Here is a 15,734-nt window from a genome sequence, read left to right as displayed (position 1 = left end):
GAAGAATAGTTCCTCACATAGGAAGAATAATGCCTCACATATGAAGAATAATGCCTCACATATTGGCGACTTGTCCAGGGTGTACACCGCCTTCCGCCCAATTGTAGCTGAGATAGGCGCCAGCGACCCCCGCAACCCCAAAAGGGAATAAAATGGATGGATGGATGGATGAAGAATAATGCCTCACATATGAAGAATAATGCCTCACATATGAAGAATAATGCCTCACATATGAAGAATAGTTCCTCACATAGGAAGAATAGTTCCTCACATAGGAAGAATAATGCCTCACATATGAAGAATAATTCCTCACATAGGAAGAATAATTCCTCACATAGGAAGAATAATGCCTCACATATGAAGACTAGTTCCTCACGTATGAAGAATAATGCCTCACGTATGAAGAATAGTTCCTCACATAGGAAGAATAATGCCTCACATATGAAGACTAATTCCTCACATATGAAGAATAGTTCCTCACATAGGAAGAATAATGCCTCACATATGAAGAATAATGCCTCACATATTGGCGACTTGTCCAGGGTGTACACCGCCTTCCGCCCAATTGTAGCTGAGATAGGCGCCAGCGACCCCCGCAACCCCAAAAGGGAATAAAATGGATGGATGGATGGATGAAGAATAATGCCTCACATATGAAGAATAATGCCTCACATATGAAGAATAATGCCTCACATATGAAGAATAGTTCCTCACATAGGAAGAATAGTTCCTCACATATGAAGAATAATGCCTCACATATGAAGAATAATTCCTCACATAGGAAGAATAATTCCTCACATAGGAAGAATAATGCCTCACATATGAAGAATAATGCCTCACATATGAAGAATAGTTCCTCACATAGGAAGAATAATGCCTCACATATGAAGAATAATGCCTCACATATGAAGAATAGTTCCTCACATAGGAAGAATAATGCCTCACATATGAAGAATAATTCCGCACATAGGAACAAATACTTGACTGTAGTCTGTCTTCATTTGGCTTTTGTTTCTGCTGAATTCAAGCAACCAAATAGGAGAAAATACATGTTTTTTTTTTACACACACTTCAGATGGCACAAGATGTTGAAGAAGCGATATTCCCAACAGTATTTCCCCGCGGGATGTTGTCAACATGAACATTTCCCATCACGGTTATTGTGAGCAAAATGATGACTGCTCGCAGTTATGTTGAATGTGCTGAGGAGGTATTGATACTCACTGAAATGGTTTGACGAATTGTTTTAATAACTCAAATAAATAAACGCACCGTTTTGTATGTTTTGTGTTTCTTACGATTCGCTGATAGTGTTTTGGTATTTTATCAGTTTCAAAGGCCCCTCTCCAAAAGCACCTGCTAGCCCCCCCACTGTGAGCTTGATTATTTTTCCAATTAGCAAGAATGGCATCACACTTGCATTAAAGACAATAGAGTTAGTAAACTTACAGTATGATACATTCTATTAACAACTTGCTGATAGACAGAAACTATTTTATTTTCCTTCAAAATGCTAACACCACTGAAGTCTTACAGATAATGCATTAATAAGTTTAATGAACAAATATTCATATTTATTTTATACTATTAATAATAGGTTTTTTTTTTCACCAGATCATCACTAAAGTAAAGCATGTTTTATTTGTATTTCTTTGTATTCTGAGATCTTCGTGCATAACATATGAAACATTCCTGATGAGCGTAAGCCTGGAATTTAGCCTGAAGAAAACGTTCTCTGAAAAAGGCTTAGAAAGAAGAATGGTGGAAAAAAAAGCAGATATTAAAAGGTGCACTTATCACCTCATCCAGAGGAGACATTCATTAAAAACAAATATTTTCCATCTGAATGTGTTGACATTTTTAGAAAAAAAAATGTAAAAAGCTGCTGTAGTGTGAGGTCAAACACAGCAATTGCATGTTCACCTGAAGCCGTAAATAAAAGCCACATTAGATTGATGGGTTTCACCGTTTTTTTATGTCAACTTAGTGTGCATTGGAAGGTGCACAGGGATGCGGAAAGGGTTGTGGTGGTTGAGGGCCCTCCTGACTGCTCAGCACAAGCTGGGGGATTATCCTGCTGAGCGGATCCAGGCAAGAGGGGCCTCAGTGGGGTTGGACATAGGACGTGGTATGGTGTTGTGTTTTTAGCTAATTAACCCTTAGGACGTGGTATGGTGTTGTGTTTTTAGATAATTAACCTTTAAGACATGGTATGGTGTTGTGTTTTTAGATAACTAACCCGTAGGATGTGGTATGGTGTTTTTATCTAATTAACCCTTAGGATGTGGTATGGTGTTGGGTTTTTAGCTAATTAACCTGTAGGACGTGGTTTGGTGTTGTGTTTTTGGCTAATTAACCCGTAGGACGTGGTATGGTGTAGTGTTTTTGGCTAATTAACCCGGAGGACATGGTATGGTGTTGTGTTTTTGGCTAATTAACCCGTAGGACGTGGTATGGTGTTGGGTTTTTAAATAATTAACTCGTAGGATGTGGTATGGTGTTGTGTTTTTGGCTAATTAACCCGTAGGACGTGGTATGGTGTTGGGTTTTTAGATAATTAACTCGTAGGATGTGGTATGGTGTTGTGTTTTTGGCTAATTAACCCGTAGGACGTGGTATGGTGTTATTTTTGGCTAATTAACCCTTAGGATGTGGTATGGTGTTGGGTTTTTAGTTAATTAACCCTTAGGATGTGGTATGGTGTTGGGGTTTTAGCGAATTAATCCGCAGGACGTGGTATAGTGTTGTGTTTTTGGCTAATTAACCCTTAGGATGTGGTATGGTGTTGGGTTTTTAGCTAATTAACCCATAGGACGTGGTATGGTGTTGTGTTTTTAGATAATTAACCTTTAGGACGTGGTATGGTGTTGTGTTTTTGGCTAATTAACCCTTAGGATGTGGTATGGTGTTGAGTTTTTAGCTAATTAACACGTAGGACGTGGTATGGTGTTGTGTTTTTGGCTAATTAACCCTTAGGATGTGGTATGGTGTTGGGTTTTTAGCTAATTAACACGTAGGACGTGGTATGGTGTTGTGTTTTAAGCTAATTAACCCGTAGGATTTGGTATAGTGTTGTGTTTTTGGCTAATTAACCCGTAGGACGTGGTATGGTGTTGTGTTTTTAGCTAATTAACCTTTAGGACGTGGTATGGTGTTGTGTTTTGGGCTAATTAACCCTTAGGATGTGGTATGGTGTTGGGTTTTTAGCTAATTAACACGTAGGACGTGGTGTGGTGTTGTGTTTTTAGCTAATTAACCCTTAGGACGTGGTATGGTGTTGTGTTTTTAGCTAATTAACCCGTAAGACGTGGTATGGTGTTGTGTTTTGGGCTAATTAACCCTTAGGATGTGGTATGGTGTTGGGTTTTTAGATAATTAACCCTAACGACGTGGTATGGTGTTGGGTTTTTAGATAACTAACCCGTAGGATGTGGTATGGTGTTGTATTTTTAGCTAATTAACACTTAGGACGCGGTATGGTGTTTTGTTTTTAGCTAATTAACCCGTAGGACGTGGTATGGTGTTGTGTTTTGGGCTAATTAACCCTTAGGATGTGGTATGGTGTTGGGTTTTTAGATAATTAACCCTAACGACGTGGTATGGTGTTGGGTTTTTAGATAACTAACCCGTAGGATGTGGTATGGTGTTGTGTTTTTAGCTAATTAACCCTTAGGACGCGGTATGGTGTTGTGTTTTTAGCTAATTAACCCTTAGGACGTGGTGTTTTGTTTTTAGATAATTAACCCGTAGGTCACGGTATGGTGTTGTGTTTTTAGCTAATTAACACATAGGACGTGGTATGTTTTTTTTATTTTTTTTATTTTTTATTTTTTGCTAATTAACCCGTAGGACGTGGTATGGTATTGTCTTTATAGCTCATTAACCCGTAGGATGTGGTATGGTGTTGTGTTTTTAGCTAATTAACCCTTAGGACGCGGTATGGTGTTGTGTTTTTAGCTAATTAACCCTTAGGACGTGGTGTGGTGTTTTGTTTTTAGATAATTAACCCGTAGGTCACGGTATGGTGTTGTGTTTTTAGCTAATTAACACATAGGACGTGGTATGTTTTTTTTATTTTTTTATTTTTTTATTTTTTGCTAATTAACCCGTAGGACGTGGTATGGTGTTGTGTTTTTAGCTAAATAACCCATAGGACATTTTGACTTGAAACAGTAATGGCTCATTAGCCTAAAATAATGTGGATAGATCATACAATGTACAAACCCCATTTCCATATGAGTTGGGAAATTGTGTTGGATGTAAATATAAACGGATTACAATGATTTGCAAATCCTTTTCAATTCATATTCAGTTGAATATGCTACAAAGACAACATATTTGATGTTCAAACTGATAAACATTTTTTTCTTTGCAAATAATCATTAACTTTAGAATTTGATGCCAGCAACATGTAAGAAAGAAGTTGGGAAAGGTGGCAATAAATACTGATAAAGTTGAGGAATGCTCATCAAACACTTATATGGAACATCCCACAGTTGTGCAGGCTAATTGGGAACAGGTGGGTGCCATGATTGGGTATAAAAGCAGCTTCCATGAAATGCTAAGTAATTCACAAACAAGGATGGAGCGAGGATCACCACTTTGTAGGCAAATTGTCGAACAGTTTTAGAACAACATTTCTCAATGAGCTATTGCAAGGATTTTAGGGATTTTACCATCTACGGTCCGTAAAATAATCAAAAAGTTCAGAGTATCTGAAGAAATCCTTGCAAGTAAGCGATGATATAACGGACTTTTGGTCCTTCAGGCGGTACTGCATCAAAAACCGACATCAGTGTGTAAAGGATATCACCTATGGGCTCAGGAACACTTCATAAAACCACTGTCAGTAACTACAGTTGGTCGCTACATCTGTAAATGCAAGTTAAAACTGTACTATGCAAATCCAAACCCATTTATCAACAATATCCTGAAACGCCGCCGGCTTGGCTGGGCCCGAGATCATCTAAGATAGACTGATGCAAAGTGGAAAGGTGTTCTGTGGTCTGACGACTCCACATTTAGAATTATATTTGGAAACAGAGGACGTGGGGTCCTCCAGAACAAAGAGGAAAATAACCATTCAGATTGTTATAGATGCAAAGTTCAAAAGCCAGCATCTGTGATAGTATGGGGGTGTATTAGTGCCCAAGGCATGTGTAACTTACACATCTGTGAAGGCACCATTAATGATGAAAGGTCCTTACAAGTTTTGGAAGAACATATGTTGTCATCCAAGCAACGTTATCATGGACGCCCCTGCTTATTTCAGCAAGACAAGTGTCACAACAGCGTGGCTTTGTAAAAAAAGAGTGCGGGTACTTTCCTGGCCCCCCTGCAGTCCAGACCTGTCTCCCATGGAAAATGTGTGGCGCATTATTAAGCGTAAAATACGACAGCGGAGACCCCGGACCGTTGAACGACTGAAGCTCTACATAAAACAAGAATGGGAAATAATTCCACTTTCAAAGCTTCAACAATTAGTTTCCTCAGTTCCCAAACGTTTGAGTGTTGTTAAAAGAAAAGGTGATGTAACACAGTGGTGAACATGCCCTTTCCCAACTACTTTGGCACGTGTTGCAGCCATGAAATTCTAAGTTAATTATTATTTGCGAAAAAAAAATTAAGTTTATGAGTTTGAACATCAAATATCTTCTCTTTTTAGTGCATTCAATTGAATATGGGTTGAAAAGGATTTGCTAATCATTGTATTCCGTTTATATTTACGTCTAACACAATCTCCCAACTCATATGGAAACAGGGTTTATAAGACTTTGTGAACCCCTGGTCTATCATTCTGCCCTCTCAAAAGGTTAGTTTAGTTTAGCAGATGGGTTAAAAGTCCTTCAAATTAGTGATGAAAAAACTTCGAACTGAAGGTTGTTTATTCATGGTCTCCACTAAGCACACAAAGGAAAGTACATGAATGTACACATGAGGTGCACAAACCATTATCGAATCATGTTAAATATAGCTGGTATAAACTGAAAAAAATCAATGCAATCATGCAGGATTGAGGTTGGCTCTAATGCTGCTAGCCTAATGCTAACATACAATGGCTAATCCCATTGACAGGCTAATGGTATTTTACATCATGATCATGTTTAGACTAGTACGAGCATTTAACAAATGAGATTTTAGCCCAGCAAAATTGGCATAAGAAATACATTTGTCCAAACCTGTGGAAATAAATATTGACTTGAAAAGAAAAAACTTGGTCAACGCTATGTGGAACATCAGCTAGTTGACCTGGAAAGCCAAGTGATGTATTCCACATTACACCAGAGTGTACATCACTGCAGGGTTTAGGATCCACTTGAAAGTTCTTCCTACGGTCTATTAATGTGTTTATGATATTTTCTTTCAGATTTGCTTATAACCTTCGGCACTCCTCTACTAATTATTCCAAAAGTCATCTTTCTATCATTACGTGTCTTCGGGGTTTTAGAGAATGTTCATGTTTTTAAGAGCAGCCTTTTTGTTTGAGCTTTTATTCATTTATTTTATTGAATTCATTCCTATTTGAATTTGTATTCTTATTTATGCTAGATTTGATGTAGTTCTACTTATTTATTATATATTTACTTTCAATCCAATCCACTTTATTTGTACAGCACATTTAAACAACATGTTTCCAAAGTGCTGCACAACAATATTAAAACCAATACTCAAATATTATCCTTAGCTCCATCAATGACTGAATAAAGACACATTAATAATAAACATAAAACCAATATAGAAAGGATATGAAAATCAATCAATCAATCAATGTTTATTTATATAGCCCTAAATCACAAATGTCTCAAAGGACTGTACAAACCTTTACGACTACGACATCCTCGGAAGAACCCACAAAAGCGCAAGGAAAACTCACACCCAGTGGGCAGGGAGAATTCACATCCAGTGGAAGGGCAGTGACAATGCTGATATGAGAAACCTTGGAGAGGACCTCATATGTGGGCAACCAAGCAATGGATGTCGAGCGGGTCTAACATGATACTGTGAAAGTTCAATCCATAGTGGCTCCAACACAGCTGCGAGAGTTCAGTTCAAAGCGGATCCAAGACAGCAGTGAGAGTCCCGTCCACAGGAAACGATCTCAAGCGGAAGCGGATCAGCAGCGTAGAGATGTCCCCAACCGATACAGGCGAGCGGTCCATCCTGGGTCCCGACGAGCGGTCCATCCTGGGTCTCGACTCTGGACAGCCAGTACTTCATCCATGGTCATTGGACCGGACCCCCTCCACAAGGGAGGGGGGGACAAAAAGAAAAGAAGCGGCAGATCAACTGGTCTAAAAAGGAGGTCTATTTAAAGGCTAGAGTATACAGATGAGTTTTAAGGTGAGACTTGAATGCTTCTACTGAGGTAGCATCTCGAACTGTTACCGGGAAGGCATTCCAGAGTACTGGAGCCCGAACGGAAAACGCTCTATAGCCTGCAGACTTTTTTTGGGCTTTAGGAATCACTAATAAGCCGGATTCCTTTGAACGCAGATTTCTTAAATATGATTAAAAATGATTTTAAAGGGTAAAACTTTGAATTTATTTCTACCTTCAGGCTATTTTATGTCATATTGTATCCTTCATTCTTAATCATATTTCTTACTATTTGTACGCGTGTTATTATTCCTGATTTCTAAGTTCCCAGCATTCCTGGGCGGGAGTCCTCTTCATCAGGAATTTTATGGGCCAGGGCTGTGGAGGGGCTTTGTGTCGGCATCCTGGTGGCCGTGGTCCAGGGATCTCCTGGTGCAGACGGCTCCTGTGATGGTGCTACCTCACCTGACTACTCTGTAATGTGTGTGTGTGTGTGTGTGTGTGTGTGCGTGTGTGTGAGAGATGCGCGGTTTGCGGTCCCATCCGCGGATAAACCGCAGGTCGGGCAGTTGACATGACGAAAAAATAGATTTTGATTAGATTCGGGCGGGTGGCGGTTGAACCATGCGGAAATATTTGATATGCATGGTTCTGTGATCGGTATCCTTTGCCATTCAAAGTGCTATTTAAGACCCGTGTCATAAAGCGAAGAAGACAATAAAAGACGCTATTATTCTCCTGAATGACTGCCGATAGTCACCCAGATAATAAGTATTAGGGCGTGCTATGAAGCCATTGGCTTTGTCGCCTACTACAACATGTACGATCTGCTTGTCAGTCCAGCATCATGTTGTGTGGCTTCCGCGGCAACACACACACGACTGCAAGGCATACTGGGTGACACAGAGTACACTAATGGTTGTGATATAAACAATTTTAACACTCTTAGTAATATGCGCCACGCTGTGAAGCCACACCATTTAAGAACGACAAACACATTTCGGGAGAACATCCTCACAGTAACACAACATAAACGCAACACAACAAATACCCATAATCCTTTGTATTCATGATACTTCCTGACTATTTTATACACCCCGCTAGCAGCAAACCCCGCCCCCCCCCCGTGCGTCGGTAAGGTGGGCGGGGTTAGGGGCGCGGTGGTGTAAAATTATATTCAGGACGTGTCATGAATACAAAGGATTATTGGTATTTGTTGTGTTGCGTTTATGTTGTGTTACTGTGAGGATGTTCTCCCGAAATGTGTTTGTCAATCTTGTTGGGTGTGGCTTCACAGCGTGGCGCATATTAGTAAGTGTTAAAGTTGTTTATATCACAACCATCAGTGTACTCTGTATCACCCAGTATGCCTTTCAATCTTGAACGTGTAATTGCGGCAGTTGCACACAATATGTTGCCGGACCAACAATCGGTTTGTACATGTTGTTGAAGGTGTCTAAGGCAATGGATTCACAGCCCGCCCATATTTTTGTAATCAGGTTGAGCGCTATTTGATAGTCGCGGGAACGGTAGCAGCTCCAATTGTCATCATAACTCTGTGAAACAGGTTTAAATAGCTCTGTGAGTGGTAAAGGCGGACAACGTCTGATGTATTTCAGCGGGCGGTTGGCGGGCGGGTACGGTCCTGATAAAATGTTGGTTCGGGTGAACGGCGGGTGGATGGCGACTTTGGTGATGCGGATGCGGATGATATAATTGCCTATCCGCGCATCTCTAGTGTGTGTGTGTGTGTGAGTGTGTGTGTGAGAGACTGATAATGGAGAGAGGTGAGTCACGGGTGCATTAATTTAAAGTCTGTAAGGCACTTTTAGTTGCATTTCTTTAATGCACAAATCCTGGACGGATTACTAGTGACCAAAATACAAGTATGTTTTCGACAAGTTAACAATAAATGCTCGTTTTTCTCTCCTTTTTATCATTGACATTCTTACACCCCAATGGGTCTCTATCGTGATGCATTTTAGCACACTTGGTTGTTACACCGCTGGTTTACTTTGTGGTCCGCTATCGGAGGACTAAGCTCAGTTGATTTTGAAGAGACTGAACTAAGCCTGCATGTTGTGGAACAGCAGGGAACACTTTTACCCCTCACCCAGTGAAACCAATCCTGTTTTTTAAACCCCTTCCTCTGCCGACTTCCCACCCAACACGTATTACAAGTGACGTCACCGCCCTGTTCTTGCCCTAAATGGACATGCCGGAGGTCTGAGCGAGCAGGAAAAGTCCACAACAACAAAGCTCTGATTGTACCCACGCATAACTTCCTTCTTGAGCAGGTGCTTCCGTCTTGCCTCATTTCCAGTTTGCTGGTCAGGACAGGAAGCTGATGTTGCTACATAATGCACACCTTAAATAACAAGGAGGATTTTAGTGGTGTAGCTCAGTGGTTCTCAACATTTTTTCAGTGATGTACCCACTGTGAACATTTTTTTAATTTAAGTACCCCCTAATCAGAACAAAGCATTTTTGGTTGAAAAAAATAGATAAAGAAGTAAAATACATCACTATGTCATCAGTTTCTGATTTATTAAATTGTATAAACAGTGCAAAATATTGCACATTTGTAGTGGTCTTTCTTGAACTATTTGAAAAAAAGATATAAAAATAACTAAAAACTTGTTATAAAATAAACAAGCCGTCACCGTGTGGGTTGCATGGACCATTCAGGAAGGACATCGCTGAGCAGGTTTGACTCTCGTTTATTCTTTCAATAAACAAAGCTTCAGTGTCGATCGGGTCGCTTTTCAGCTCCCCCTCCTCCGCTGCTCGTCTCAGTCGGCTTTTCAGCTGCCGGTGACATCGTCTTCCCTGGGGCTTATGCTCTGATCGTTCTTGTTTTGCTTCTGCTGCAGTGCTGCGGACACTCCACCTCACCCTCCTGATCTTTCCCCCTTCTCCCCTCTTAAACACTGTGAGGAGATAGGCAAATTGTGAACCGGTGTGTGAGCCACGCACCTGATCTTCGTTCCGCTGCATTCTCCGCCTCCTGGCCGCCATCTTGAGCAGGGCCAAAGCGTGTCCCGCCCTGCCGTCGGCCCGTCGGCTCCGCCTCTCCACAAAGTGATCCAATTATAAATAAAAATTATTTTTTGGACTATAAGTCACAGTTTTTTCATAGTTTGGCCAGAGGTGCGACTTATACTCAGGGGCGACTTATGTGTGAAATTATTAACATATTACCATAAAATATTAAATAATATTATTTAACTCATTCGCGTAAGAGACTAGACGTATAAGATTTCATGGGATTTATCGATTAGGAGTGACAGATTGTTTGGTAAACGTATAGTATGTTCTATATGTTATAGTTATTTGAATGACTCATACTATAATATGTTACGTTAACATACCAGGCACCTTCTCAGTTGGTTATTTATGCCTCATATAACGTACACTTACTCAGCCTGTTGTTCACTATTCTTTATTTATTTTAAATTGCCTTTTAAATGTATATTCTTGGTGTTGGGTTTTATCAAATAAATTTCCCCAAAAAATGCGACTTATACTCCAGTGCGACTTATACTCGGAAAAATACAGAAATCAACAACTTAAAGTGACCTCTTTGGGGATTGTAATAGAGATCCATCTGGATTTATCAACTTCATTCCAAACATTTCTTCACAAAAAAAGAAATCTTTAACATCAATATACATGGAAAATTTCCACAAAAAATCAAGCTGTCAACACGGAATATTGCATTGTTGCATTTCTTTTCCCAGTTCATGAACTTACATTCATATTTTGTCGAAGCATTATTCAATAAATATATTTATAAAGGATTTTCGAATTGTTGCTATATTTAGAATATTTAAAAAAAAATCTCACGTACCCCTTGGCATACCTTCAAGTACCCCCAGGGTACGCGTACCTCCATTTGAGAACCACTGCCTTAAAGGAAAACATTATCACAATTTCAGAAGGATTAAAAACAATAAAATCAGTTCCCAGTGGCTTGTTTTATTTTTCGAAGTTTTTTTCAAAATTTTACACCTCCCGGAATATCCCTAAAAAAGCTTTAAAGTTCTTGATTTTCGCTATTTGCGATGTGACTGTCCATTTCCCTGTGACGTCATACAGGGCTGCCAATACAAACAACATGGCGGTTACCACAGCAAGATATAGCGACATTAGCTCTGATTCAGACTCTGATTTCAGCGGTTTAACCGATTCAACAGATTACGCATGCAGATAGCGAAAACGAAATTGAAGAAGAAATTGAAGCTATTGAGCGAATAGCTATTGACGCTATTCGGCCATAGCATGGTTGTACCTAATGAAGTGGCCCATAGCATGTCTGCCTTATTAGCATCGCCGGTAAAATGTGCAGACCAAACGATCAGGACTTTCGCATCTTGTGACACTGGAGCAACTTAAATCCGTCGATTGGTAAGTGTTTGTTTCACATTAAATGTGGGTATCTAGTTTCAAATGTACATACAGCTAGCGTAAAATAGCATGTTAGAATCGATTAGCGTAGCATGTTAGCATCGATTAGCTGGCAGTCATGCTGCGACCAAATATGTCTGATTAGCACATAAGTCAACAACATCAACAAAAACTCACCATTGTGATTTTGTTGACTTAATCGTTGCAAATGCATCTGCAGGTTATCCATACATCTCTGTGCCATGTCTGTCTTAGCATCGCCGGTAAAATGTGCAGACACTCTGGCACATTCAATGTGGGTCTGGCGGCAGATTTCTTGCCAGTGGTGCAACTTGAATCCCTCCCTGTTAGTGTTGTTACACCCTCAGACAACACACCGACGAGGCATGATGTTTCCAAGGTTCCAAAAAATAGTCGAAAAAATGGAAAATAACAGAGCTGAGACCCGGTGTTTGTAATGTGACAATGAATGTGGCGGCTGTGTTACCTCGGTGACGTCACGTTCTGACGTCATCGCTAAAAGACCGATGAACAGAAAGGCGTTTAATTTGCCAAAATTCACCCATTTAAAGTTCGGAAATCGGTTAAAAAAATACAGGGTCTTTTTTTCTGCAACATCAAGGTATATATTGACTCTTGCATAGGTTTGGTGATAATGTTCCCCTTTAAATAACAGAGTATTTCAGTGGTGTAGCTGATGTTGCTACAAACTGCACACCTTAAATAAGAAAGGGATATTAGTGGTGTAGCTGATTTTGCTACATAATGCACACCTTGAATAAGAAAGAGGATTTCAGTCCGTCCCTCAGTCAAGTCTGCATCAGGCTGATGTGCAGTCATTCAGGAATGCCGAGCTAATTAGAGACATTCGTAGGCAGCCAATGTGATCAACATTGATACAAATTCCTTCCTAACAATTTAGTTGTCGTGAAGATCTCAGCCACCAAAACAACTCTCCCCCGGAGCCGTAATATCCTGCCCTGGTCCTTTTGGCATGAACGTGTGTCTGGATGATGATCCTCTCTAATGTGGCTTCTCATCTATTGACTTTGGAGCCCCCAGCAAGCCCCCGTTACCCTGCTCCTCTTCCTCATCTCCACACCGAGGCCCTCTTTTATTTCTTTTCCCGCTGCGCTAACCTAATCACTGTGGCTTTGAGCAGCTGTAGGAAGGAGCTATACCTTCCAATGGGTACTTCAGTCACTTTAATGTCTATTATTAAGGCTGCGCCATTCTAGCAAAAATAAAAAATCAGCCATTATTTTGACTGATATTGCAACACAATTATTCAATTTATTGCACCACTCAGATGCAACTTTAAATATCATTGAGATGACAAACTGCTATAAATGAATAACCTATTAACAACAAAAAGTAAAACAGTAATAATAATACTAGCAATACAATTAAAATACCAAAAGAAATATATATATATATTTAATTCCACCTTTTGACCTTTTACACTTATTTTACCGCTTTTGTGTCAAATAAAACTTGAGAAAAGATTTGGTAAATTTAAGTGCAAAAATTCCCACATTTGTCGGTGCAATACATTTTTGGACAATTTTGAGCAGTATTTTAAGAGGAAGCATACAAGTTGTGTAAGGGTTAGCTTCAAATAACCATATTTCCTTGAATTGCCGCCGCGGCGCTAATTAATTCAAAACCTCTTCTCACTCCGGCGCTTACCAAAGGGATGCAGTAAATTTAGGCCTGCGCTTATAAATTTGAGTGTGATGTAAGGATACCATCATGAAAAGCACATTTAATAAAAAAAACGTTATTATGGTCTTACTTTACTTATAAATGAAGTCCAATGCGCAGCTCCTTCTGATCAAAAGCATCGATAACTCGTTTATAGAAGTCTTCCTTATCTTTCTTCAGTTTTAAAAATCTCTCTGTCTCGATGGAGATCTTCCTTTATTACCTCCTGCTTCGATTGAAAGTCCAGTTTATAAAACTGTTTTATTTTAGATATGTAATCCTCCATGTTAAAAGTGCAAGCGAGAGGAAAAAATAAACGATCGCTGCTCACTCTTGCTGCTTGTTGTCACTTCTTCTGCAGCCGAGTTGTCGCAAGTTGGATCACTAGCGCCCTCTACTACCAGGAGGCGGAGTCATTTAATGACTTATATTTGACACACACAGCTACGGTATATTAATAAAACATAACTGCTTACTGTTCTTTTTAGCATATTCAATAGCTTGGACCTTAAATCCTACTGAATAGCTCTTAATCTTCTTCCCTTTATGCGGTTTCAAATGATTGAAATCCGCCTCCTCCATATTGAAAATTATGACAGGTAAAGTGTCACTCGTGACGTGACGAGTTTGACCCGCGGAAATTGTAGGAAAATGCTAATTATTGGCGAAACGAGTTTGACCCTGCGGATATTCTAGACATGCGCTAATAAAAATAATATTTTGCGAAACGAGTTTGACCCGGCGTTAGTCCTGAGTCGGCAGTAATGCTAAGCATGCGCTAATTACTTTGCGAAACAAGTTTGACCCGGCAGTAATTCTAGGAAATACGGTACCAGTGGAGCGGTGCTTATTTTTTCAACCATTTCCAATTGTATATACAATCCACAAAATATGTGAAAACATCACAAAATGCCACAACTTCACTCAGCCCTTCTGAATATTCCGCTCTGAATACCTTTGGCTATTTTGGAAGAGTGACATCACACTAGTAACACTTCTGCTCTCTGACCATGTTATTAGGTCAGTCATACTGGAAATACACTAAAATAGCCAACAACTGATGAAGGGTCCTCATTATACTCTAATAACGTCCAGTGAGTGCCAACAATACTCCATTTATATGTCCTGACCTGAGAATGAATCAAATATGAGTGATATTGTTATTACAAGCGCTAATGCAGACGGACTATTTTAGCAGCGTATTGATAGCGGAGAGCTAATGCTAGCTTACGCTGCTATTGTTGACACACTGATCAGACTTCTGCTCCTGTTTGGTCTCAAACTTTCTAAAAGTACATCTCAGATTAAAATGTATGCATCTGTCACCTGCTAGTAGACAAATGTGACCATGGTCTGACAGGCTGGTCCACTTTCACAACCCCCCAGATGGCAAAGTAGACCTCACAAGACGCTATGGAGCATTATGCACCACCTGGCAACACGTAGCAATACAAAAATGTTACATGACTAGAATTGAGATTCTTAACAATTTTATGAGCAATTTTACAAATATTAATACTGTACTGAAGTATAAATATGAGTAAAGTTTAACATTTTGTAGTATGTATAACTGCTGTTATTTTGACAGTGACAGTAAAGTACATACTTGCCAACCCTCCCGGATTTTCCGGGAGACTCCCGAAATTCAGCGCCTCTACCAAAAACCTCCCGGGACAAGTTTTCTCCCAAAAATCTCCCGAAATTCTGGCAGAGCTGGAGGCCACGCCCCCTCCAGCTCCATGCGGACCTGAGTGAGGACAGCCTGTTTTCACGTCTGCTTTCCCACAATATAAACAGCGTGTCTGCCAAACAACGTTATAACTGTAGAATGATCGAGGTAGAGTTCTTGGTTTCCTATGTGGGTTTATTGTTAGGCAGTTTCATTAACGTCCTCCCAGCGCGGCAACAACACACAACAACAGCAGTCACGTTTTTGTCTACCGTAAAGCAGTTTGTCTGCCGTAAACAGCAATGTTGTGGCACTCTTAAACAGGACAATACTGCCATCCACTGTACATTCATATGGTTAGAAAAATAGGGACAGAGAATAGAACAAGGATAGACAATTTTACCCTTAACTCAAAAATGAGTAGATTAGTGTTGTGTTTTTTTTCTATATATATATATATATATATATATATATATATATATATATATATATATATATATATAAGAATACTTGAATTTCAGTGTTCATTTACACACATTTACACATATTTACACACGCCTAGATGAGTGTTATGTGTGTGTAAATGTGTAAATCAATGAACACTGGAATTCAAGTTTTCTTATATAAAAATACTTGA

General features: G+C 39.7%; 1 protein-coding gene across 2 annotated transcripts in view; it reads left to right on the top strand.

The window, feature by feature from the left end:
- Positions 1-15,734, top strand: part of LOC133562996 (transcriptional enhancer factor TEF-3-like) — a 108,918-nt gene that overhangs the window by 9,338 nt on the left and 83,846 nt on the right. The gene's annotated exons all lie outside the window — the stretch shown is intronic.

The sequence above is a fragment of the Nerophis ophidion genome, linkage group LG12 (genome assembly GCF_033978795.1).
Source record: "Nerophis ophidion isolate RoL-2023_Sa linkage group LG12, RoL_Noph_v1.0, whole genome shotgun sequence".
Lineage (NCBI taxonomy): Eukaryota > Metazoa > Chordata > Actinopteri > Syngnathiformes > Syngnathidae > Nerophis > Nerophis ophidion.
This window is presented reverse-complemented; position numbering and strand designations above follow the sequence as displayed.